Raw genomic sequence first — 25,196 nt, 5'->3', positions numbered from 1 at the left:
TTCCTTGGAGTGTAGAAGAATGAGGGGGGATTGAGAGAGGTTTACAAAATTATAAGGGGTATAGACAGAGTAAATGCAAGTAGGCTCTTTCCTCTTGGATTAGGAGAGATAAATATGTGAGGACATGGCTTCAGGGTGAAAGGGGGAACATTAGTGGGAACTTTTTCACAGAGAGTGGTGGGAGTGTGGAACGGGCTGCCATCTGATGTGGTAAATGCGGGCTCACTCTTAAGTTCTAAGAACAAATTGGATAGATATATGGATGGGAGAGGTCTGGAGGGTTATGGGCTGGGTATAGGTCAATGGGACTAGCGGAATAAAGTTTCAGCACAGACAAGAAGGGCTGAATGGCCTGTTTTCTGTGCTGTAGTGTTCTATGGTTCTACGGTTAAAGCAGAGCTTATGAGTGTTCTTAATAGAAGGAGTGTTGCTCTCTCGTTGAGATTTAAGTGACTTACCACAAATATAATGGAAAGTGTCGAGGCTGTTGCAACACTGGCGAGGCACTTTGCTATCACAAATACTCCTGGAAATGCAATTACTGTATCATAATGAGTACACACAATATGCTATGCTTGTAGAGCATGCACATCAACGTGATCGCAAACCACTGTACTGCACATGTAAATGTGATGTGTGTGTGTACCCAATAACTTAGTCTCCACAGCTGCCCGTGGCAATGAATTCCACAGATTCACCACCCTCTGGCTGAAACAATTCCTCCTCATCTCTGTTCTAAATGGATATCCCTAAATTCTGACATTGTGCCCTCTGATCCTAGGCTTCCCCGCTATAGGAAACATCCTTTCTACATCCACACTGTCTAGGCTTTTCAATATCCAAAAGGTTTCAATAAGATCCCCCGTCATTCTTCTAAACTCCAGCAAGTACAGGCCTAGACCCATCCAATGCTCCTCAAACATTAACCCTTTCATTCCTGGAATCAATCACATGAGCCTCCACTGGACCACCTCCAGCGCATCCTTTCTTAGATAGGGGGCCCAAAGCCGCTCACCATACTCCAGGTGAGGCCTCACCAGTACTTTACAAAGCTTCAGCATTACATCCTTGCTTTTATATTCTAGTCCTCTCGAAATGAATGGTAACATTGCATTTCCCTTCCTCACCACACACTCAACCTGCAAGTTAACCTTTAGGGAATCCTGCAGAATGACTCCCAAGTCCCTTTGCACCTCTGATGTTTGGATTTGCTCGCTATTTAGAAAATAGTCTATAGCTTTATTCTTTTTACCAAAGTGAATGACCATACACTTTCCTGCACTACATTCCATCTGCCACTTCTTTGCCCATCCTCATAATCTAAGTCCTTCTGCGGACTCACACTGCTTCCTCAATACTCGCTGCCCCTCCACCTACCTTTGTGTCTTGGTCACAAAGCTATCAATTCCATCATCTAAATCATCCATATACAATAAGAAAAGGTCACAACGTCAGCCTCTGTGGTACAGCACTAGTCACCGGCAGCCAACCAGAAATGGCTGGTCATCCAATCTTCTATTCATAGTAGATCATTCCTCTAATACCATTGGCTCTTAACTCATGTGTGGCACCTTCTCAAAGGCCTTCTGAAAATCTAAATAAACAATGTCCACAGGCTGCCCTTTGTCTATCCTGCCTGTTACTTCCTTAAAGAATTCCAACAGAATTGTCTGGCTAGACTTCCCCTGAAGGAGACCATGCTAAGTTTGCATGAGGCATTTGCATTAATCCAGACCCATTCCAAAATCTAGTGATTCTTGAAAGCTCATGACTTATGCCTCCATAATATCTTCAGCTATCTTTTTCAGAACCCTGGAGTGTAGTCCATCTGGTCCAGATAACTTATCTACCTTCATTCAGACTTTTCAATTTCCTAAACACCTTCTTCTTAGTATCAGAATCTGCTCTTACTTCTGCCCTGACACTCTAGAACTTCTCATTTACTGCTAGAGTCTTTTACAGTGAAGATTGAAGTAAAATACTCATAAAGTTTACCTGCCATTTCTTTGTCTCCCATTACCAACTCTCCAGTGTCATTTTCCAGTGGTCTGATAATCCGTTACCACCTATCTATTACTCTGTACTTACCTGAAAATTTTTTTGGTATCCTCCCTAATATTATTGATTAGCTTTACAGTCCATCATTTTACTCTTTATGGCTATTTTATTTGCCTTCTGTTGCCTATCATCTAACTTCCCACTAATTTTTGTTCTATTATATGCCTTTACTTTTGCTTTTATGCTGTGTTTGACTTCCTTTGTTAGCCATGGTTGTGTCATCCTCCCTTTAAAATATTTCCTCACCTTTGGGATGTATCTGTCATATGCCTTCAGAATATCTCCCAGAAACTCCATCCATTGCTGTTCTGCCATCATCCCTACTAGGGTCAATTTTGGCTAGCTCCTCTCTCATGCCTCTGTAATTTTCTTTACTTCACTTTAACACACCTAACTTTAGGTTCTCCCTCTCAAACTGCAGGATAAATTATATCATATTATGATCACTGCCTCCTAAGAGTTTCTTTACCTTAAGTTCCCTAATTAAATCTGATGCATTACATAACACCCAACCCAATATTGCCTTCTCCCAAGTGGGCTCAACCACAAATTGCTTGCAAAAGCCATCTCATAGGCACTCAACAACCCAATTTTCCCAAACTACCTGCATGCTAAAAGCTCCCATGTTTATCATAACATTGCTCTTTTTACAGGCCCTTTTCTATCTCCTGTTGTACCCCAAATCCTGGCTGTTGTTTGGAGGACTGTAAACAACTCTCATCAGGGTCTTTTCCCTTGCAGTTTCTTAACTCTACCCACAAGGATTCTACTTCTTCTGAACCTCTTTCTAAGAATCTGATTTCAATTTTTAAACAAAAGAGCCACACCTCCTCCTTTGCCCACCTGCCTGTCTTTCAATATAATGTATAATCCTGGTTGTAAACTCCCAACTTTGATCTTCTTTCAGTTATGACTCAGTGGTACCCACAACATCATAACTGTCAATTGAATTGTACTACAAGATCATTTACCTTATTCCACTTACATTCAAGTATAACATCTTCAGTCACCACCCTTCACCTTCATCACCCTTTTCAGTTTCGCCTCCATGATACACTTCAACTCATCCAACAAACTACAATTTTTCCCTAACATCTGCCTGTCCTCCTCCACAGTCTCACTACATGAGGGGATAACTTAAAGTGGGCTGGAATGCTTGAGTGTACAGACATTAAGAAAGATGTGCTTTTGAAAGGTATTAAGTTAGATAAATCACTGGACTGGATCAGATATACCCCAGGCTACTGTGGGAAGCAGGGGAGGAGATTGTTGAGCTTCTGGCAATGATCTTTGCATCATCAGTAGGGACGGGAGAAGTACCAGAGGATTAGAAGATTGCAAACATTGTTCCCTTATTCAAGAAAGGGAGTGGAGATAACCCAGGAAATTATAGACCAGTGAATATTTCTTCAGTGGTGGGCAAGTTGTTGGAGAAGATCCTGAGAGGTAGGATTTATGAGCATTTGGAGAGACATAATCTGATAAGGGGCAGTCAGCATGGCTTTGTCATGGGCAGGTCATGCCTTATGAACCTGATTGAATTCTTTGAGGATGTAACAAAGCACATTGATGAAGTAAAGCTGTGGATCTAGTGTATATGGATTTCAGTAAAGCATTTGATAAGGTTCCTTATACAAGACTCCTTCAGAAGGTAAGGAGGCATGGGATCCAAGGAGACCTTGCTTCGTGGACCCAGAATTGGCTTGACCACAGAAGGCAAAGAGTGGTTGTGGAAGGTTCATATTATACATGGAGAATGGTGACCAGTGGTGTTCCACAGGTATCTGTTCTGGGACCCATCCTCTATGTGATTTTTAAAATTGACCTGGATGAGGAATTAGAGGGTGGTTTAATAAGTTTGCTGATGGCACAAAAGTTAGGGGTGTTGTGAATAGTCTGGAGGACTGTCAGAGGTTACAACGGGACATTGATAGGATGCAGAACTAGGCTGAGAAGTGGCAGATGGAGTTCAACCCAGTTAAGTGTGAAGTGGTTCATTTTGGTAGGTCAAATTTGAAAGCAGAATATAATATTAATGGTAAGACTCTTGGCAGTGTGGAGGGTCAGAAAGATCTGGGGTCCACGTCCATGGGGCACTCAAAGCTGCTGTACAGGTTGACTGTGGCTAAGAAGACATATGGTGTGTTGGCCTTCATCAACTGTGGGATTGAGTTTAAGAGCTATGAGGTAATGTTACAGCTATATAAGACCTTAGTAAGACCCATTTGGAGTACAGTTCTGGTCACATCATTACAGGAAGGATGTGGATGCTATAGAGAGAGCGCAGAAGAGATTTCCAAGGATGTTGCCTGGATTGGGGCACATGCCTTAAGAAAATAGGTTGAGTATACTTGGTCTTTTCTCCTTGGAGCGACAGAAGATGAGAGGTGACCTGATAGAGGTGTATAAGAGTCTGAGAGGAATTGAATGTTTGGATAGCCAAAGGCTTTTTCCCAGGGATGAAGTGGCTAACACATGGGGCCATAGTTTTAAGGTGCTTGGAAGCTGGTACAAGGGGGATGTCAGGGGTAAGATTTTCACAGAGAGTGGTGGGTGCGTGGAATGCTCTGTCAGCAGTGGTGGTAGAGGGGGATACAAATAAGATCTTTTAACAGACTCAGGTACATGGAGCTTAGAAAAATAGAGGCTATGCAGTAGGAAAATTCTAAGCAGTTTCTAGAGTAGGTTACATGGTCGGCACAACATTGCGGGCCGAAGGGCCTGTAATGGGCTGTAGATTTCTATGTTTCTCTCTGTTACGTTCTACATCAACTACTTGTTTACCAACAACCCTACCACTCCAGTTCCAACTACCATGCCAAGTTAGATTAAACCTTGCCCAACATCTCTAGCAAACCAAGTAGATATTGGTCCCCCTCAGGTTTAAGTGTAACCCATTCTTTTTGTACAGGTTATACCTTCCCCAGAAGAAATCCCACTGATTCAGAAATCTGAATCCCTGCCCCTCCACTAATTCTCGGCCACACATACATCTGCCAAGTCATCCCATTCTTACCCTCAGTGGTGCATGGCACAGACAGCAAACCAGAGATTACTCCCTGTATTCTCTCCTCTGGACCTCATCCCTTTGCCTACCTATGTCATTGGTACCAATATGTACCATGACCTCTGGCTATGGATAATTAATTAATGAAGCACCATTAAAAATATCATACTGTGGCGACCCATTTCCTGGTGTATCCGAACCGACTCACAATTAGATAGCCTACGGGGGTTTGCGAGCACAGAGTTTTGGAGCCTCTGCGCCATGGGGGGCCGGTTGACAGAGGCTTAAAAGTGAGGCTGAAGTTTTCGAATAAAGTTTTTTCCTTCGACTGCAGTTACCGACTCCGTGTCGTAATTTTAGCGCTGCGTGTAGCACACCGCTACAATTGGTGACCCCGACGGTCCAAACGATTTTTGGACCAGAAATGACTGACGCCGCCTCTGTTCATGCGGTTTCTGGACACAGCGCCCGGACCTATGGTTCCAGCAAGCCGAAGCCCAATTCCACGTTCGCCAGATCACCTCAGAAGACACCCGCTACTACTACGTGGTGAGCTCCCTCGACCAGGACACAGCGGCCCAGGTCGTGGAGTTCGTACAGTCGCCCCCGGTAGATGGCAAGTACACGGAATTCAAAGCTCTGCTCCTCAGGACTTTCGGACTCTCTCGGCGCGAGCGGGCTGCCCGTTTACTGCACCTGGATGGCTTGGGCGACAGACCTCCATCGGTTTTAATGAATGAGATGTTGTCTCTCGCCAACGGACACACACCCTGCCTCATGTTTGAGCAGGCATTCCTGGAGCAGCTGCCCGAGGACATACGCCTGCTGCTGTCCGACGCGGATTTCAGTGACCCCCGGAAGGTGGCAGCCCGGGCGGACTTGCTGTGGAACACCAAGAAGGCGAGTGGGGCATCCATTGCACAGATCACCCGGCCACGCTCCCAGCAGCAAACCAGACCAGGCCCGGCCGCAGAGCCCGCCAACCCCCGGCCCAATGAACACTGGTGCTTCTACCACCAGCGGTGGAGCGCGGAAGCCTGCCGTTGTCGCCCGCCCTGCAAGTTCCCGGGAAACGCCAGGGCCAGCCGCCGCTGATGGCTACGGCGGCTGGCCTTCGGGATAGCCTCCTGTATGTGTGGGACAGAAGGTCGGGACGCCAGTTTTTGGTCGATACTGGGGCTGAGATCAGCGTTTTACCTCCGACGAGTTACGACACCCGCAGCAGGGCCCCGAGGGCCGTGAACGGCAGCACCGTAAGGACCTATGGCACCCGTCAGGTGCAGCTACAGTTCGGCTCCAGCCAGTTCACGTGGGACTTCACACTGGCCGCCATAGCCCAACCGCTTCTGGGTGTGGATTTTTTGCGGGCTCACAGGCTACTGGTCGACCTGCCCAGGAAGAGTCTGGTACACGCCGAGACCTTTCAGACGTTCTCCCTGGGTGCAGCCCAGTTGCCAGCCCCTCACCTCGGCTCCATCACACTGTCCGACAACGACTTCACCAGGGTCCTGGCGGAGTTCCCATCGGTTCTGGCACCGCAGTTCACAGCAGCCATGCCCAGGCACGGTGTACAGCACCACATCCCAACCCAGGGACCACCCCTCCACGCCTGTGCTCGGCGGCTTCCCCCGGACAAGCTCCGATTGGCGAAGGAGGAGTTCCAGAGGATGGAGGAATTGGGGATCATCCGGCGGTCCGACAGCCCATGGGCCTCCCCCCTGCACATGGTGCCCAAAGCGACGGGGGGCTGGAGACCGTGCGGCGACTACCGCAGGCTGAACGAGGCTACCACACCGGACCGCTACCCTGTGCCGCACATTCAGGACTTTGCAGCAAACCTGCACGGCGCACGGATCTTCTCCAAGGTAGATCTCGTCCGAGGGTACCATCAAATCCCGATACATCCTGACGACGTCCCCAAAATGGCTCTCATCACCCCTTTCGGCCTTTTCGAGTTCCTCCGCATGCCGTTCGGCCTGAAGAATGCCGCACAGACGTTCCAGCGGTTAATGGACGCGGTGGGACGGGACCTGGACTTCGCGTTCATCTATTTGGATGACATCCTCATAGCCAGCGGCAGTCGTCAGGAGCATCTGTCCCACCTCCATCAACTCTGCGCCCGACTGAGTGAGTACGGTCTTACAATCAACCCCGCCAAATGCCAGTTCGGACTCGATACCATTGACTTCCTGGGCCACAGGATTACTAAAGACGGGGCAACCCCACTGCCCGCTAAGGTAGATGCGGTCCGCCACTTCCCCCGACCCACCACGATCAAAGGCCTTCAGGAATTCGTAGGTATGGTCAATTTCTACCGCCGCTTCCTCCCTTCAGCTGCCCGGATCATGCGCCCCCTGTTCGCCCTGATGTCGGGTCCGAGCAAGGACATTACCTGGGACGAGGAGTCCGCCGCCACTTTCGTTCAAACGAAGGAAGCTTTGGCGAACGCCGCAATGCTAGTACATCCCAGAATGGACGCCCCTACCACCCTCACAGTGGACGCATCTAACACGGCAGTCGGTGGGGTGCTGGAGCAACTCATCGCAGGTCGCTGGCAACCCCTGGCGTTTTTCAGCAAACACCTGCGGCCACCCGAGCTCAAGTACAGTGCTTTCGACCAGGAACTGTTGGCGCTCTACCGGGCAATCCGGCATTTCAGGTACTTCCTAGAAGGTCGGCCCTTCACCGCGTTCACGGACCACAAACCGCTTACCTTTGCGTTTACGAAAGCGTCCGACCCCTGGTCATCCCACCAGCAACGCCACCTGTCCTACATCTCTGAATACACGACGGATGTCCGGCACGTCTCGGGTAAGGACAATGTCGTGGCGGATGCGCTCTCTCGCCCTACCGTTCATGCCCTTTCCCAAGGGGTAGACTTTGAGGCACTGGCAGAGGCGCAGCAGGCAGATGAGGAGATTCTGAGTTACAGAACCGCAGTCTCCGGTTTGCAGCTCCAGGACCTCCCCGTGGGCCCAGGTGAGAGGACCCTACTCTGTGACGTCGCCACCGGCCAGCCCCGTCCCGTCGTCCCGACAGCATGGCGGCGCCGCGTTTTCGACTCCATTCATAACTTGGTGCATCCCTCCATCCGGACAACTGTCCGGATAGTTTCCAGCAGGTTCGTTTGGCACGGACTCCGCAAACAGGTCAGTGAATGGGCCAAAACGTGCATGCACTGCCAGATGGCCAAGGTGCAGCGGCACACCAAAGCCCCACCGCAGCAGTTCCATCCTGCCCACCGGCATTTCGACCACATTCATGTGGATATCGTGGGCCCCCCGCCAGTGTCGCGAGGAGCACGGCTCCTCCTGACTATCGTGGACCGGTTCACAAGATGGCCAGAGGCAGTCCCGCTCACTGACAGCACCTCTGAATCTTGCGCCCGAGCCCTGATCGCCACCTGGATATCTCGCTTTGGTGTACTGGCCCACATTACCTCCGACAGAGGCGCCCAGTTCACCTCCAGCCTGTGGTCAGCTATGGCCAGCCTTTTGGGGACTCAGCTGCACCACACCACTGCCTACCACCCACAGTTGAACGGGCTAGTGGAGCGTTTCCACCGTCACCTGAAGTCGGCCCTCATGGCCTGCCTGTGAGGAGCCAACTGGGCGGACGAGCTTCCCTGGGTCCTACTCGGCATTTGCACAGCGCCCAAGGACGACCTGCACGCCTCGTCGGCCGAGTTGGTATACGGTGCGCCCCTGGTCATCCCCGGGGAGTTCCTACCAGCCCCACGGGGGCAAGAGGAAGATCCCGCAGCAGTCCTGGGCAGACTACGCGAGAAGCTCGGTAACCTGGCCCCCATACCCACTTCACAGCACGGGCGGCACCCGACCTGCGTACCCAAAGACCTACAGAACTGTAAGTTTGTGTTTGTACGAAGGGGCGGGCATCGGCCACCGCTGCAGCGGCCATACGAGGGGCCGTTTATGGTGCTCCGGAACAACGGGTCCACGTTCGTGCTGGACGTTGGGGGGAAAGAGGAGGTTTTCACTGTGGACCTCCTCAAACCGGCCCATGTGGACCTGGCGCAACCGGCCGAGTTTCCGGCGCCTCGGCGCAGAGGCCGACCTCCCAAGCAGGTTCTGGCCCAGACTGTGGACATTGGGGGGTGTATCGCCGGTTCTGGGGGGTGGTTATGTGGCGACCCATTTCCTGGCGTATCCGAACCGACTCACAATTAGATAGCCTACGGGGGTTTGCGAGCACAGAGCTTTGGAGCCTCTGCGCCATTGGGGGCCGGTTGACAGAGGCTTAAAAGTGAGCTGAAGTTTTCGAATAAAGTTTTTTCCTTCGACTGCAGTTACCGACTCCGTGTCGTAATTTTAGCGCTGCGTGTAGCACACCGCTACAATATAACCATATAACAATTACAGCATGGAAACAGGCCATCTCGGCCCTTCTAGTCCATGCCGATGCTTACACTCACCTAGTCCCAGTGGCCCGCACTCAGCCCATAACCCTCCATTCCTTTCCTGTCTATATACCTATCCAATTTTACTTTAAATGAGAATACTGAACCTGCCTCTACCACTTCTACTGGAAACTCATTCCACACAGCTGCCACTCTCTGAGTAAAGAAATTCCCCTTCGTGTTACCCTTAAACTTTTGCCCCCTAACTCTCAGATCATGTCCTCTTGTTTGAATCTCCCCTACTCTCAATGGAAAAAGCCTATTCACGTCAATTATCTATCCCCCTCATTATTTTAAATATCTGTTGGAGGAAAGATACAAATTTGTAGAGAGGTGCCACAGCAGGGACCGGGTCAATTCTGACCTCTGGCGCTGTCTGTGTGGAGTTTGCACATTCTCCCTGAGCTCTCTAGGATTTCCCACAGGTGCCGTGGTACCCTTCCATATCCTGAAGATATTGAGGGTGTTTGATTTGCCTTGCAACATTAGCTCTTAGCGTAGGTGAGTGGTGAAATGATCAGTGTGCTAATGGATGTGTGAGAGGGAATAGGTGCCAGAGGTACAGGGGAAGAAAGAGACGGAGAATGGAATGATGGGATTTCTCTTCTGGGAGCTGGCATAAGTCAATGGTCTGAAAGGCCTCCTGGGTCATCATATGGAAAGAAGTATTCTGCTAAGTTTAAACCTCTTCCTCCTTTCTGTGAAGAAAAAAGGACATTCGATGTCCCAGATACTGTTATATGATTAAACAGTGAAATTTTGGTTATGATAATTAATTTCTACCTGTCATGCAGTGGTGCTTTTGAATTGACACCAGTGTCAGTGAAGAGGCTGCTGGATAGTGTGTAGTATATCAACAATGGGGTCAATATTACCCCTGCACAATGTTATCCCTCAGAAGACAGTTAAAATAAATAGTCAGGTGAGATCATAGTCAGGTGTGTTATTAGTGGCAGAGTGCGTTCTGTACCATCTTCCCTCCAGCCTCCCCTTGCTCTATCATGGTATCCCCATTGAGGCCTGGTTTTGTTTTAGTTGTAAATGTTCAACACCAGAAATAGAATGAGTGCCAATGGGTGTGATGAACTGAATGGACCAACTCAATGCTGTATGAATCTGTGACTCCTTCTCCCAGGGTCTCAGTCCTCCCCATTACTAATCATGGTCTCTCTCTACTGCCACAATCAGCTGTCCCTCAGACCCTGATCCCAGGCTGGTCAGACAGCCCTACTTCTCCTACACAATGCACTGTACCCTGTTGCCTGTCCGCGGCCATCTGGCATTCCCTTTCGTGAACAGGTAACCAACGGAGTGAAAAATTGTAATAAAATGAAGTTTGTCCTTGGATACTGAATTACCATATATGTACACTCATGCATCCCTCCAAACACACTCACATTCTTTCGGTTAATGAAAAGGACATGATTTGGCCAGATATACCTAATATTTTTTTAAGTTGTTAAAGTTCAACAATCAACAACTGAAGACACACACTCAGCAATTCAGGAACAGCTTCCTCCCCTCGGCCATCCGATTCCAGAATGGGCATTGAAACTATGAGCACGACCTCACTTTTTTATTATTTCTGTTTTTTTTGCATGATTTTAATCTATTCAATATAGGTATACTGTAATTGATTTACTTATTTATTACTATTTTTTTCTTCTTCTTCTATATTATGTATTGTATTGAACTGCTGCTGTTAACAAATTCCACGGCACATGCCGGTGATAATAAACCTGATTATTCTGATTCTGAAATGGCAACTTCACAGTGCCTCTGGCTATGACCTCTTCTACTGCTCCAATGAAGCCCAACATAACCTGAAGGAACAACACCTCATCTTCCACCCATGCACTCTGCAACTCATGGGACATGCTACTGATTTTCAGATAACCAGCCTTTCCTGTTCATGTCAGAATTTCCTACCTGCAATGTTATTGTTGTGCTAAATCTTTCCAGCATTCTGTTTCACATTTCTAGCAACTGAAATGTTCTCCACTTCACAGTTCCAGCATTCTTTAATTCTGCCTGTATCCTGCCCTTGATTTACATCTCAGATATGGACTTGCTCAAAAACAGCTGTTACCAATGAACCCTCCCTAATTGCTAACCGCCATATAACAACACAAGAAGAAGAACTCTCCCTAATTCCTGCCTGATGCTCTTGTAATTTTCCCTGCTTCAATTTAATCCTCTTCTGCCGGGTCCTTACATCCTTATCTATAGCTATCCTAAAACTTGAGGAGCTGTGGTCACTGTTCCTTAACTCTTCACTCATTGTAAAGACGGTTACCTAGCCAGGCTCATTACTCAAAACCAAGCCAAGTACAAACCCTCCTCTTAATGGACTATCTACATATTGAGTTAAAAACCCTTCTGGATTCACCTAGCAAATTCAGTCCCACTTAAGCCTCTTGCACTCAGAGGTCCCAGTTAATATTAGGGAATTTGAAGTACCCGTGACAACCTTTACACCTTTCCTTAATCTGCCTACTTACCTGTTCCTTGTGGCTGTAGCACAATCACATCAGAGTGAATCCTTCCTATTTTGAGCTCTATCCATATAGACTCAGCAGATGAGCCCCCAATATTGTCCTGAGTGCAGCTGTGATACTGTCTCTGATTAGTAAGGCCACTCCCATCCCCTTCTCTATCGTTTCTAAAACATCACGACCCTGAGACATTAAACACTCATTTCTGTCCCTCTCTCAACCAAGTAATGGCCACAATATCATAGTTCCATTTTGATAATATTCTTAGGATTAAAATACACACACTTCAAACTATCCATCCCATCATATTTATCACTTTGCTCCTGTCAATTTTTACTGCCCAACATCCACCTTCCTCTCCATCCCTCCACCTTCTGACCTGGTGCTCTGGTTCCCATCCTCCTGCAAAACTAATTTAAGCCCTCTTGAGTAGCACCAGCAAACCTCCTGGCCAAGATATTGGTTCTCCTCCAGTTTAACTGCAGCCTGTCTCTCTTGTACAGGTTCCCCCATTCCCCCCCCCCGCCCTAGAAAAGGTTCCAATTATCCAAGAACCTGAAACCCTGCCCCTCACTCGTCCCTTTGCCAATCGTTCATCTGCACTATCATCCTATTCCAGCCCTGATGTGGCACAGGGAGTAATCCAGACTTTACTACCTTGGAGGTCCTGTTCTTCAGCATCTTCCCTAACTTCCTATATTCAGTGCATAGGACCTCTTCCCCCTTTCCGCCTATGTCATTGACACCAATGTGTGCTACAACCTCTGGTTGCATACCCTGCCCTTTGAGAATATTCTGCAGCAGCTGTGAGACATCCTCGGATACAACACACCTTGCTGGTGTCTCTTTCATGGCCACAGAATCTTCTGCCTGCCTTTCCTAATTGTGGAGTCTGCTAACACTATCGTTCTGCTTGAGTTTACTCTTCCCGGCTGAGTCTCAGAGCTGGCCACAGTTCACTGGCCTGAGTGCTGATTCTCTACCCCTGATGGGTCATCCCTACCAGCGTTTTGCAAAAGGAGACTGGTCGTGGGAGAGCCCTGCTCTCACTGCTTACTCCCCTTACCCTCTTCTCCCAGTGGTCACCCATCTCCTATCTGAAGCCTGCACTCTGGGTATGATCACCTCAATAAAAATCTCATCTGTGAGGACTTCCTGATGATCCTGACTACATCCAGCTCCAACACCAGTTCCTTGACCTTGTCAGTTAGGAGTTGAAGCTGGGAGCACTTCCTGTAAATGTAGTCATCAGGTAAAAATCCCACACCTTACAGGAGGAGAATTCAACTGCCTTAACCATCATCCTGCCTACACTTGTTATATCTTTGCCTCTAAATTCTTAAACTTGAGTTCTACAATCAACAAAATGATTCCAGAAGACCCAGCACCCTTAGACCTCGCCTGTTCTCACCAAAGCCTGCTGAGCCAAAGCTTCCCTGGCTGACTCACACAATGGCCCTTGTTAATAACTAATAACTCAAGCAATCTCCTGCTCCACAGACAAGTCCTGAGAGGCCCCGCTCACCGTTTAAAACTGGCATGTAAAGTTCACAACTGCCTCCTACTCAGTCTGTGATCTCCCACTCTGCAGACAAGTCCTGAGAGGCCCCGCTCACCGTTTAAAACTGGCATGTAAAGTTCACAACTGCCTCCAACTCAGTCTGTGATCTCCCACTCTGCAGACAAGTCCTGAGAGGCCCCGCTCACTGTTTAAAACTGGCATATAAAGTTCACAACTGCCTCCAACTCAGTCTGTGATCTCCCACTCTGCAGACAAGTCCCCATATAAATAAAACATTCCCCCCCCCCCCCCAGCTCTGCTTTCTACTAAATAACCAGTTCCTACTCCTTGGAGATCTTTATTCAGGCCATTTACATGCAACTGCTTTCTATACCATGAAAATGAATATTAATATTCAGAATATTGCTACAAATTTACATTTGTCTTTCCCAGCCTAAACTGTTATGTTTTGTTACTCCAAAACATAAAACTAATTGAAAGACAAACACAGAGCTGGGAGTAACATTATGACTTATATGTAAAAGTACGTAAATGGCATATGTCATTGCATCACCACGTTATGTGCATGCGCCTCACTAAAGTAACAACAAAACTAAACCATAATGAATTGTGTGAACAACAAAGAAAACTTAATCAAACAATATATTTATAATATTATTGAAATATCACTGAAATATTAAATACAAAACACTCCTCCCTGCTTAGCTATAAGTTCCAACTCAATATGGAATGCATCTCAACTCCAGTATATAATATATTGCACTTTATTCTACACACACACACACACACACACACACAAAATACCTTACTATATAATATAGCGACTGTGTAGACATCTGCACATAGTGAATCTTAAATTGTCCCATTCAGGCCTAGAGATTTACTTGCTGTGGAGGATTTCTTACTCTTGTGGGATAACGTCTTTCCTGACAAGGTGAGCGGGGTGGCTGGGGGTGGGGGGGGGGTGGTCACTCTGCTTGGCAGGTGAGACGTTTGGCTGTGAACTTATGTATCTCGGGTTCTGGGGCCGCCTCCGTGGTGGTTGTAGGAGTTGACTCTGGGACTGCAGGAAGTGATTCTGACAATTTTGGACCCCCTTGTTCTCCAACAATTGACTCTGTTCTCCTCAACTGATCAACATGTCATCACCAGATGATATCCGATCTCCACTATGTAGGGGAGGGGTCAGTGCTGTCCTTGATCTTTTCAAATATACACTTCTCATCAGCTCTGCAGTCCTCCGCCAGGACTGCTCGTCCAGGAGTGAAACAGCGAATCTTGTCATTTGAGGAGCACTCAATTTGTCTCAGCTGTTTGTCCTGTATACTCCTGCTGAGATTGGGTTTGAGGAGATCCAAGAGTGAGCACTAGGGACAACAGGGAACAGCAGAGCTGATGAGTTGTTGCCTGTGGAGTGTGCTGTATTGTGATTTGCAAGAAGGAAATTGGCAAGCTTCTGATTCAGTGTTGGTGTAGTGGACAAACCTTTCCGCTAACCCATTTGTAGCTGGGTGGTACAGAGCAGATATAGTTTGTCTTATTCCATTCATTTTTCAAGAATGAGTGAAACTGTTCCACAGCAAACTGTGCTCCATTGTCTTTCACTAAGAGTTCTGGAACACCAGTCCCCTGTGAAGAGACTTGTCAACACATCGACAATGTGAGAGCCTGTAGTGGAAGCCACTTTGTAGCTGCATCCACTACTGCCATGAAGTTTGTGCTCATGAATGGTCTGGCACAAACCATATGAATCCTCTGCCAAGGCAATGCAGGCCATTCCCAGGGATGGAGGGGCACTACTTTTGGCATCTTCTGGATGTGTTGGCATTTTCCATACTGCATGGCAAGCTGCTCGATCTGCTGATCGATCCCAGGCCACGAGACAAAGCTTTGAGCCAACACATTCATTTTGACCATTTCTAGATGACTGGCATGTAGCTCCTCTAGCACTTTAACTCCCAGCTTGGATGGTACAGCAACTCTCACTCCACCAAGGGCAAGTTCATCTTGTCGCTGGTAAAAATGGGGGAACTGGAGTTTCTGCTGCACGTTCCTGCCACTTTGGGTGGCCATGTAGACCTGAGACGGTGTGGGGACTTTTTCCATTTTTCTTTGGATCACCTCTACCGTGGTAAGGAGAGTTCAATTTGCATTAAGGAGTCTTGTCTTTTGTAGATCTTTCCAGATATTTCCTTTTCCAAGAGTATATAAGACAATCTATCATTTCCATGAGTAGTTGTCCTCTTGAATTTGATCTGCTAATTGTGTCCTCCAAGAAACAGAGCCCATCTCTGCATTTGTGCTGCTGCAGTAGATTGAAAATGGACACTAGTGGTTGATGATCAGTAGTGAGGATAAATTCTCTTCTGTAAAAGTCATGGTTAAAATTTTCACACCCCAAACGAGATTCAAGACCTTTCTGGCAATCTGCATACTTTTTCTCTGCAGTGGTGAGGGTATATGATGCAAAGACTATGGGCTACTCACTTCCATCACTCACAGTGTGTGACACGACTGCACCTAGACCAGAAGTTGAGGCATCACAGGCAAGCTTCACTGGACAATATGGATCATAATGTGTGAGCGCAGTGTGTACCATCACCGTTTCTTTTGACTTTTGGAAAGCCACCTCAAACTGCTTTGTCTGTTGCCATTTCTTCCTGCTCTGTAGTAGTGAGGTTTGGCGAGAACCTGTTAGAGTGATTGACAAATCCTAATGAAACACTCGGGTTTCCTCAGCTGTGTAAGTCTAGGGAAGACAATCTCTGGCCCTGCCAAATGGGTGAGATTGAAGCCATTATATGGGTGGAGCTTAGGAGGATGATGGCACCTAACAGCGACTCCTTGCATCTTCAGAAACAGCTCTATTTCTATCTTTAATATCTCTATTTTTCCCTTTCAGGGTTCTTTTGAAGACCCTGACCTGAAGTTCCTTGCTGACTATAGTTCTTTGCGGGAATGGGACCCACGACAGGGTCTCATGACTAGCCGCTATTCGATATACCAAGGATGTGGCCTAGACAACTAGTGCACCTTCAAGGTTCCGGGATTTCATGGCTTTGGAGGTGGGCGGATTTGAGGTCGGTGCTGCCATCTGGTATGTCATGTGGGAGTAAACGGAAGATCAATAGCAGCAAGCTGGCTGCTGGCTGTGCGCCCAGAGACCTGAGATCTTTGGGCACAGAGCTTGAAAAAAGTGACGCAACAGACTTTTAACATAGTAAATCAGCAAGTTTTTTGTTATGTCTCCCCACTCGATGTGAAATGGGGACACCTCTTTTTCCCTTATTAGGGAGAGAGAGAGAGAGAGAGAGAGAGCCTGTGATATGTCGAATTACTGGGTGAATGGGTAGGCTTTGGGGTTCTGCAAGTCTCTATTGATGCTTTGCTACACGCCTGAGTGCTCAGTGGGGGTGTGTTGCTTTGCTGCTGCTTGTGTGTGGGGGGGAGCTGGGGGGGGCTTTGGGTTCTAACATTTAACTGTCTATCATTCATTCTTTGGGGCTGTTTTCGTGGATGGCTGTGAAGAAAAAGCATTTCAGGATGTATATTGTATACATTTCTCTGACATTAAATGTACCTTTGAAACCTCTGAGCCTCTGGTTTGTGTGGATGCTGTGTAATTTGCTACCCTGTTACAAATTAATGCCACAAAATAACAGTCTGCAAATGATTAAAGGAATTATATTAACGAATCTTAACTGAAGGGTTAATAAAGAATAACAAAAAGGGCCCATTCTAATTAAACAGTCAAATGTGCACAAGTTGGAGCTCATCTTGAACTCCTCTGTCAATCACACACTGGGCTCTCGGTCAGTGTGAAAGCACACTCCACCTTCTGAACGTCACTCACAATCCATCTCGAACAAACGGGTCTCCCACCGGATCGCATGCTACGACCAGTTCTCCCCAGTGTCTTCCCTCTTCATCTCCTCTTGAACGAAAGCCTAAGACCAACCTTATTGTCCCTCACCAAGAAAACCTCCTGCTAATTGGATGACACGCATACCACATCATTCCTTATATTCAACAATAACCCAAACAGGCTGGAAGCAGAACAGACTGCTCTTACGGAGCTGCTAAATGAACTACATACAGCATTATAATAACGATGTGAACCAGGGCATCACACAAAAAAGGACCACAGCTGTGATACATCCTTTGACCTTGGGGCATCCACTACTGCTTAAATTTTCTCAGCAAGCTTGAGTGAATCTTGTTCTCTGAACCCATAATCTTCTAATCATTTTAACATTGTTTTGAGATTTTGAAGGTGTTCCCTGTCATCCTCACCAGTAACAATGATGTCAACCAGGTAACATTGAGTGCCTGGACAGCCTTGTACCACCTGGTCTTTGCCAGAGTGCAGGGGCAGATGCAACTCCAAAAATAAGCCCATTATAGCAATAAAGCCCTTTGTAGGTGTTTATGATGAGAAACAGTATGGACTCTTCTTCTGTCTCCATCTGTAGGTAGGCCTCAGCCAAGTCCACTTTACTGAAGTGTTTCCCTCCAGAAAGGTTTGCAAAGATATCCTGTATCCTGGGCAGAGGGTATTGATCTTCTTTCAGTCCTGGGTTGATGATGACCTTAAATTCCCACAGTCCCTGAAAAACTGATTCTTCTTGACTACTGGGACCACAGGCATTGCCCATGGGCTCCACTCAACCTTAGAAATAATTCCTTCTGCCTCCATATGATCTAGCTCACTGGCTGCTTTACCATTGATGACTTAAGGAACCAGACACACTTTGTAAAACTTGGGTGTGGCATTTTCATTTAAGACTATTTTACTCTTGAGGTGTTTCAGTTTTCCAATGTCATCCTTGAACACTTGTGACATCATCCGGTACCTTCCTTAATTTACTTTCCATTGACTCTGTTGTAGAGGATGTGGCATGCAAATGATAGATGGATCTCCAATCAAGTTGTAGTTGTCTCAGCCAATCACAACCCCACAATACTGTTCCTCCTGTTTTTACCACATACGAGCCCAATGAGGTTTGTTGATTGTTGTATTTCAAATGTCATTTGTACAAGAATAATCTTTTCTCCAGTGCAAGTTCTTAGTCGGATATCTGCAGGCTTCAACTCAGTATCTTTGAAACGTTGTTCAAATTCATTTCGTGGAATGACTGAAACAGCTGAGCCAATTCTATTTGAATTAATTTACCATTCACTTCTGGTGTAAGCCATATTGTTTGTCTATTGTTAGTTTTCACATTGTAAATCTCAAGGGTACTCAGTTCTGTGTCACTCTTATCATTATCAGATTTTTAGTTAACAGCATGCAGATTAGTGTTCCTTTTGAAATTGCAACTTGACTTTTTATCTTTTTCTCTTCCCTGTGCAATCCATTTATTCTCGTCTGCCCAATATGTTCTTTGTGTATGTCCTACTTTATTGAACTTTCTGCAAGTTTCACCTTTAAACCTGCATTGGCCTGGTGTATGTGAACACCTGCCACAACAGTAACACAATTTGTCTGGCTACGTCAGTTTCTGTTTAGACATTACAATTTTGTTCAAGCTCGTTTTCATTCCTGGCTGCAACTCAGTTGCGTCTCTGTCTGCTGTTTCCATTCAATTGCTCTTCTAAATGTCACTTGTGCTTCAGTAAGGATCCGTTTTAAATATTGTCTTGTAAGATTCCACAAACTAAACAATCTCTCAGGGCATCATTAAGCCCATCACTGAACTGACAATGCCCAGACAACGTCTTCAGTTCAGCTACGTATCCTGAACTGGACTCCCTTCCTTTTTATTCCACTTATCAAATCTAAAGCATCTGCAATCAAAGATGTTTTTGGTTCTAAATATTCCCACATTACTTTCATGATATCAGCAAAGCTCATTTTAGCTGGTCTGGATGGAGCAGTTAAACTTCTAAGCAAACGGTATGCTTTCCCACCTATTACTCTCAGTGAAACTGGCACTCATTTCTCTTTGACTATTCCATTTGCTTTAAATTACCGTTCAATTCATACAAAATCTAGTTATTCATTGTGCAATCGACCACATCTAAGTTTCTGATGTAGCCAGCAACTTCTGCTCTTTTATTTATTATTATTATTATTATTGCCTGGTACTCGTTCTTTATGAAACCATGAATTTCATCCATTTTCTCTTTTAAAAAACTCTACCATTCTATCCCTTTCTGAAGAAGCATTTGCTACACTTTTTAAAAAACTCAAATGTCCCTCTGCACTTCATCAAGTAGGTAGTCATCTCAGCTTCTTTGATAACTTCCTCATCACCGGTTTTGTTTTATAACTCCAAAACATAAAAGTTATAAAAACACAGAGCCAGGAATAACTTATGTACTCCGCTTTTGCTTTTACACGACTTTACCGAGGCACGTATATGTCATGGTGGCGTGATGATGTACAACCAGTAATGAATTATGTAAACAGCAATGAATCTGACAATATATTTACAATATTACTCCAATATTACTGAAAATTTAAGTACATAACATAAACCATGACTCGAAAGAATGGTAGCTCTGCTGACAGTGTGTGATCATACAATGTACCTAATGATCCAACATGCAGTACTGTGCAAAGCTAGATTTTTTCATATAACTCTTTTGTTTTAGATATTTACTTTTTGTTTTCTTCATTGGTGTGTCATTAGAAATGAGCAAATTTTAGATTTCCAGATATTCATTCTCCAAAAAATTAAATGTTAGAGAAATGTATGTACTTTGTTAAAGTAACTTTATTTTTTCTCCAGTCCTGCTGAAAGGTCATGGCCAGAAACATCAACTGTACTCTTTTCCAATGATGTTGCCTGGCCTGCTGAATTCTTCCAGCATTTTGTATGTCTTACTTGTTATTAAGTAATAGAACACTTTTCAAAAAAAACAAGTGATTACTTTGTAGGAATACAGCCCAGTGCATGATTAAACAAAGATAACAAACCGGTACTAATGACTAACGACATGAGTTACCTGAACTAGACTGATTAACAGTAACAAAAACAGGTGTAGAATGAATCAAACTGGGGGAAGGACAACCAAACTAAACTGTGGCAGATTTGACAGTTTAACCCTCAAATCATCAATTCCTACTCCATGACAAGAGTGAGCACAGCAACAAGACACAAGGTGGTCATCTTGCATCAGCAAGGTCTCTCCCAAGCAGAAATTTTGCAGCAGACAGGAATTTCATGATGGACTGTCCAAGCTGTTATGAAGAAGCGCAAAGAAACAGGCAAGGAGGAAGACCAGAAATACCGTGGTCAGCCACAGAAACTGAGTGCAGCAGACAAGAGATAGATCAAACTGGCATCCCTTCTAAATCAGAAGTCCAGCTCTGTTATTTGCTCTGAACTCACAGGAACCACTGGAACCCAAGAATATCCCCCTACAGTCCAGAGAAGTCTTGTTAGAAGTGGTCTTCATGGAAGAGTTCCTGCCAAAAAGGAAGAGGATAAGACATGAGAGAATCAAGTGCAACAGTTGAAAAGTGTGTATGAAACCGGAGGAGATAGCACAGGTACTTAATGAGTACTTTGCTTCAGTATTCACTATGGAAAAGGATCTTGGTGATTGTAGGGATGACTTGCAGCAGACTGAAAAGCTTGAGCATTTAGATATTAGAAAGTGGATATGCTGGAGCTTTTGGAAAGCATCAAGTTGGATAAGTCACTGGGACTGTACGAGATGTACCCTAGGCTACCGTAGAAGGCGAGGGAGGAGATTGCTGAGCCTCTGGCGATGATCTTTGCATCATCGATGAGGACGGGAGAGGTTCCGGAGGATTGGAGGGTTGCAGATGTTGTTCCTTTATTCAAGAAAGGAAGTAGGGATAGCCCAGGAAATTATAGACCAGTGAGGCTTACCTCAGTGGTTGGTAAGTTGATGGAGAAGATCCTGAGAAGTAGGATTTATGAACATTTGGAGAGGCATAATATGATTAGGAATAGTCCGCATGGCTTTGTCAAAGTGCCTTACAGGCCTGATTGAATTTTTTGAGGATGTGACAAAGCACATTGATGATGGTAGAGCAGTAGATGTAGTGTATATGGATTTCAGCAAGGCATTTGATAAGGTACCCCACGCAAGGTTTATTGAGAAAGTAAGGAGGCATGGGATTCAAGAGGATATTGCTTTGTGGATCCAGAAATGGCTTGCCCACAGAAGACAGAGTGGTTGAAGACGGGTCATATTCTGCATGGAGGTTGGTGACCAGTGGTGTGCCTCAGGGATCTGTTCTGGGACCCCTACTCTTCGTGATGTTTATAAATGACCTGGATGAGGAAGTAGAGGGATGGGTTAGTAAGTTTGCTGTTGACACAAAGGTTGGGGGTGTTGTGGATACTGTGGAGGGCTGTCAGAGGTTACAGCGGGACATTGATAGGATTCAAAACTGGGCTGAGAAGTGGCAGATGGAGTTCAACCCAGATAAGTGTGAGGTGGTTTATTTTGGTAGGTCAAATATGATGCGAGAATATAGTATTAATGGTAAGACTCTTGGCAGTGTGGAGGATCAAAGGGATCTTGGGGTTCGAGTCTATAGGACACTCAAAGCTGCTATACAGGTTAACACTGTGGTTAAGAAGGCATACAGTTCATTGGCCTTCATCAACCGTGGGATTGAGTTTAAGAGCCGAGAGATAACGTTGCAGCTCTATAGGACCCTGGTCAGACCTCACTCGGAGTATTGTGCTCAGTTCTGGTCGCCTCACTACAGGAAGGATGTGGAAACTATAGAAAGGGTGCAAAGGAGATTTACAAGAATGTTGCCTGGATTGGGAGCATGCCTTTTGAGAATAGGTTGAGTGAACTTGGCCTTTTTTCCTTGGAGCGACAGAGAATGAGAGGTGATTCAATAGAGGTGTGTAAGATGATGAGATGCATTCATCATGTGAATAGTCAGAGGCTTTTTCCCAGGGCTAAAATGGATAGCATGAGAGGGCAGATTTTTATGGTGCTTGGAAGTAGGTACAGAGAAGATGTCAGGGGTAAGTTGTTGTTTTTTTTCTTTTACGCAGAGGGTGGTGAGTGTGGGAATGGGCTGCCAGTGACTGGTGGAGGCAGATACCATAGGGTCTTTTAAGAGACTCCTGGATAGGTACACAGAGCTTAGATAAATAGAGGGCTATGGATTACCCTAGGTAATTTCTAAGGAAAGGGCATGTTTGGCACAGCTTTGTGGGCCTAAGGGCCTGTATTGTGCTGTAGGTTTTCTATGTTTCTAAAAAGTCATTCCCTGAAGTGGAAACAAAGCCAAGTGACTCTCCACACACAGAGACACAAGGGTAGAACTATGGCAACAAGTGCTTTAGACTGTTGAGTCATGACTTGAAAATTTTGGCTCAAACTGTCCATTGAACAGCTGGAGAACATTACCTAGACGAGTGTCTGCAGTCTGGAGTGAAGCACAGTGGAGGTTCCCTGCAGGTCTGGGGCTGCATTTCTGCAAATGGAGTTAGTGATCTGCTCAGAATCAATGAAATGCTCAATGCCTAGAGGTTACATGCATATTCTTATCTGTCACGTAATACTATCTGGTCTGATTGGTCCCACCTTCATTCTGTAGCAGGACCATGACGGCCAAGGTCATAAAGAACTATCTTCAGTGAAAAGAAGAAGAAGGAGTTCTGCAACAGATGGTGTGCCCTCCACATCATTGCGGCCATCCGGGATTTCCTGGACAGACAGAAACAAGCGAGACAGCCAAAGTCTGCAGAAGAACTGTGGCAAGTTCTCCAAGATGCTTGGAATGACCTTCTAACTGATTTTCTTATAAAACTGCGTGACTGTACCTAAGAGAATTGATGCAGTCTTAAAGGCAAATGGTGGTCACTCCAAATATTGATTTGATTTAGCTTTTTTTACTGTTTATTGCTCTTTAGAGTATTTTCTTGATACTTAGAAACTTTGCATTTCATTATTTTTGAAAGCAACTTCACTTTATAGATTTTTTAAAACACGTGCCTAAGACTTTTGCATAGTATTGTAATAGTTTTAAAGCGGGTGGCGCCGTGACACAGCCATTAGAGGTGCTGCCTCTAGCCACAGCGACCTGGGTTCAATTCTGACCTCTGGTGCTGTGTTTGTGAGGTTGGCACATTCTCTGAGGAAATGTGGGCTTCTACCACTTAGTCTAGTTTTCTTCCACATCCCAGAGATGTAGGTTATTTGGCACTACATGTTGTCACTCATGTATCTGGGGTGTGTGTGGCTTTTGATGGGGATGTGGGACAATGAAACACAATTAGTGACAATGGGTGGTTGATATGGACTTGTTGGTCCCACCCTCCTCAGCGCCACATCACTGTACCATATCCTCAAAACAAAATGCCTCTGCCTCACTCTGAGAAACATTTCATGAGACCTGCTGCTATTGAATAACAGAGACATGTTCTGCCCATCCACTGATATTAAAGAAATCTCTTCTGGTGAGTAATACGAGTCTTACTGCGATGAGTGGAGTATTCTCCACAGGAACAGATGACAGTAAATCTACAATTTCCAAAGGTTCACTGGGAATTTTCCATGTATCACTTCTGTATCTGTTGCCATAACTTGCTAACTATAATTTGGCAATACCTGTGCTCTCATCGTGCCTTGTGACACGTTCGGGTTGTACAATGTTGGGGAAAGAAGAGTGGTAGGCCATGGTTTGTTCAGCAAAACTCATGCTCCTGTGTTTCTGTGAGGTATTTAATTTTCAATATTAACCATTTTTCTTTACCTGTTGACACTGCTGGGTATTTTCACTATATTGACAGAAAATTCTGAGTTTCATCCGTTACTATAGAGAAAGGTTATTACAACAACACACAAAGTGCTGGAGGAACTCAGCAGGTCTGGCAGTATTATGGAAATGAATAAAGAGTTGACAGTTCAGGGCAAGACCCTTCATGAATGCTGGAGTTCCTCCAGCATCTTGTGTGTTGCTCTGGATTTCCAGCATCTGCAGAATCTCCGGTGTACAAAGTTATTAGATACTATTACTGCAGATATAATAGGAATTTGAATTATAATAGGAGTTTGAAGTTGATACATTCCCTGTATTTCAAGAAGATTTGATTATAAGTGTAGATAGGCAGTTCACTCCAAATACATTGGGCCCTGGTGAGACTGCACCTGGAATATTGTGCACAAGTCTGAACCTGCCTACCTATGGCAGATATGCTTGCAGCAGAGGGAGTGCTATACAAGTGCCACAGATACATCCCTTGGTCATCAGATAAAGAGAGATTAAGCAGATTGGGTCTATAGTTCACTAGGAATTTGGGAGATTTGTAAGTCACCAAAGACTCCAGCAAATTTCTACAGATGTACTGTAGAGAGCATTACCAGCTGTTATATAAACTTCAATGCACAGAATCAAGACAAGCTGCAGAGTTTTGTAGGCTCAGCCAGCTCCATCATGGGCACTAGCCTCCCCCCATCACTCAGGACATGCTTTGTTCTCACTGTTAGCATCAGGAAGGAGGTACAGGAGCCTGAAGGCACACACTCAGCGATTCTTTCCCTCTGCTATCTGATTTCTAAATGGACATTGAACCCATGAACACTACCTCATATTCTTCTGATTTTTTTAAATACTGTTTTTAATTTAACTATTTAATCCACACACACATTATATATAACTATACACACCCATATACAAGTATATATACACACACACACTTACTGTAAATTAATGTTATTTTGTTTATCATGTATTGCATTGTACTGCTG

The 25,196-nt window shown here is 45.5% G+C and overlaps 1 protein-coding gene across 1 annotated transcript in view; it reads left to right on the top strand.

Annotated features, from left to right (window-relative positions):
- Positions 1-25,196, top strand: part of aqp12 (aquaporin 12) — a 36,378-nt gene that overhangs the window by 4,042 nt on the left and 7,140 nt on the right. The gene's annotated exons all lie outside the window — the stretch shown is intronic.

The sequence above is a fragment of the Hypanus sabinus genome, chromosome 2, assembly GCF_030144855.1.
Source record: "Hypanus sabinus isolate sHypSab1 chromosome 2, sHypSab1.hap1, whole genome shotgun sequence".
NCBI classification, from domain to species: Eukaryota; Metazoa; Chordata; class Chondrichthyes; order Myliobatiformes; family Dasyatidae; genus Hypanus; species Hypanus sabinus.
This window is presented reverse-complemented; position numbering and strand designations above follow the sequence as displayed.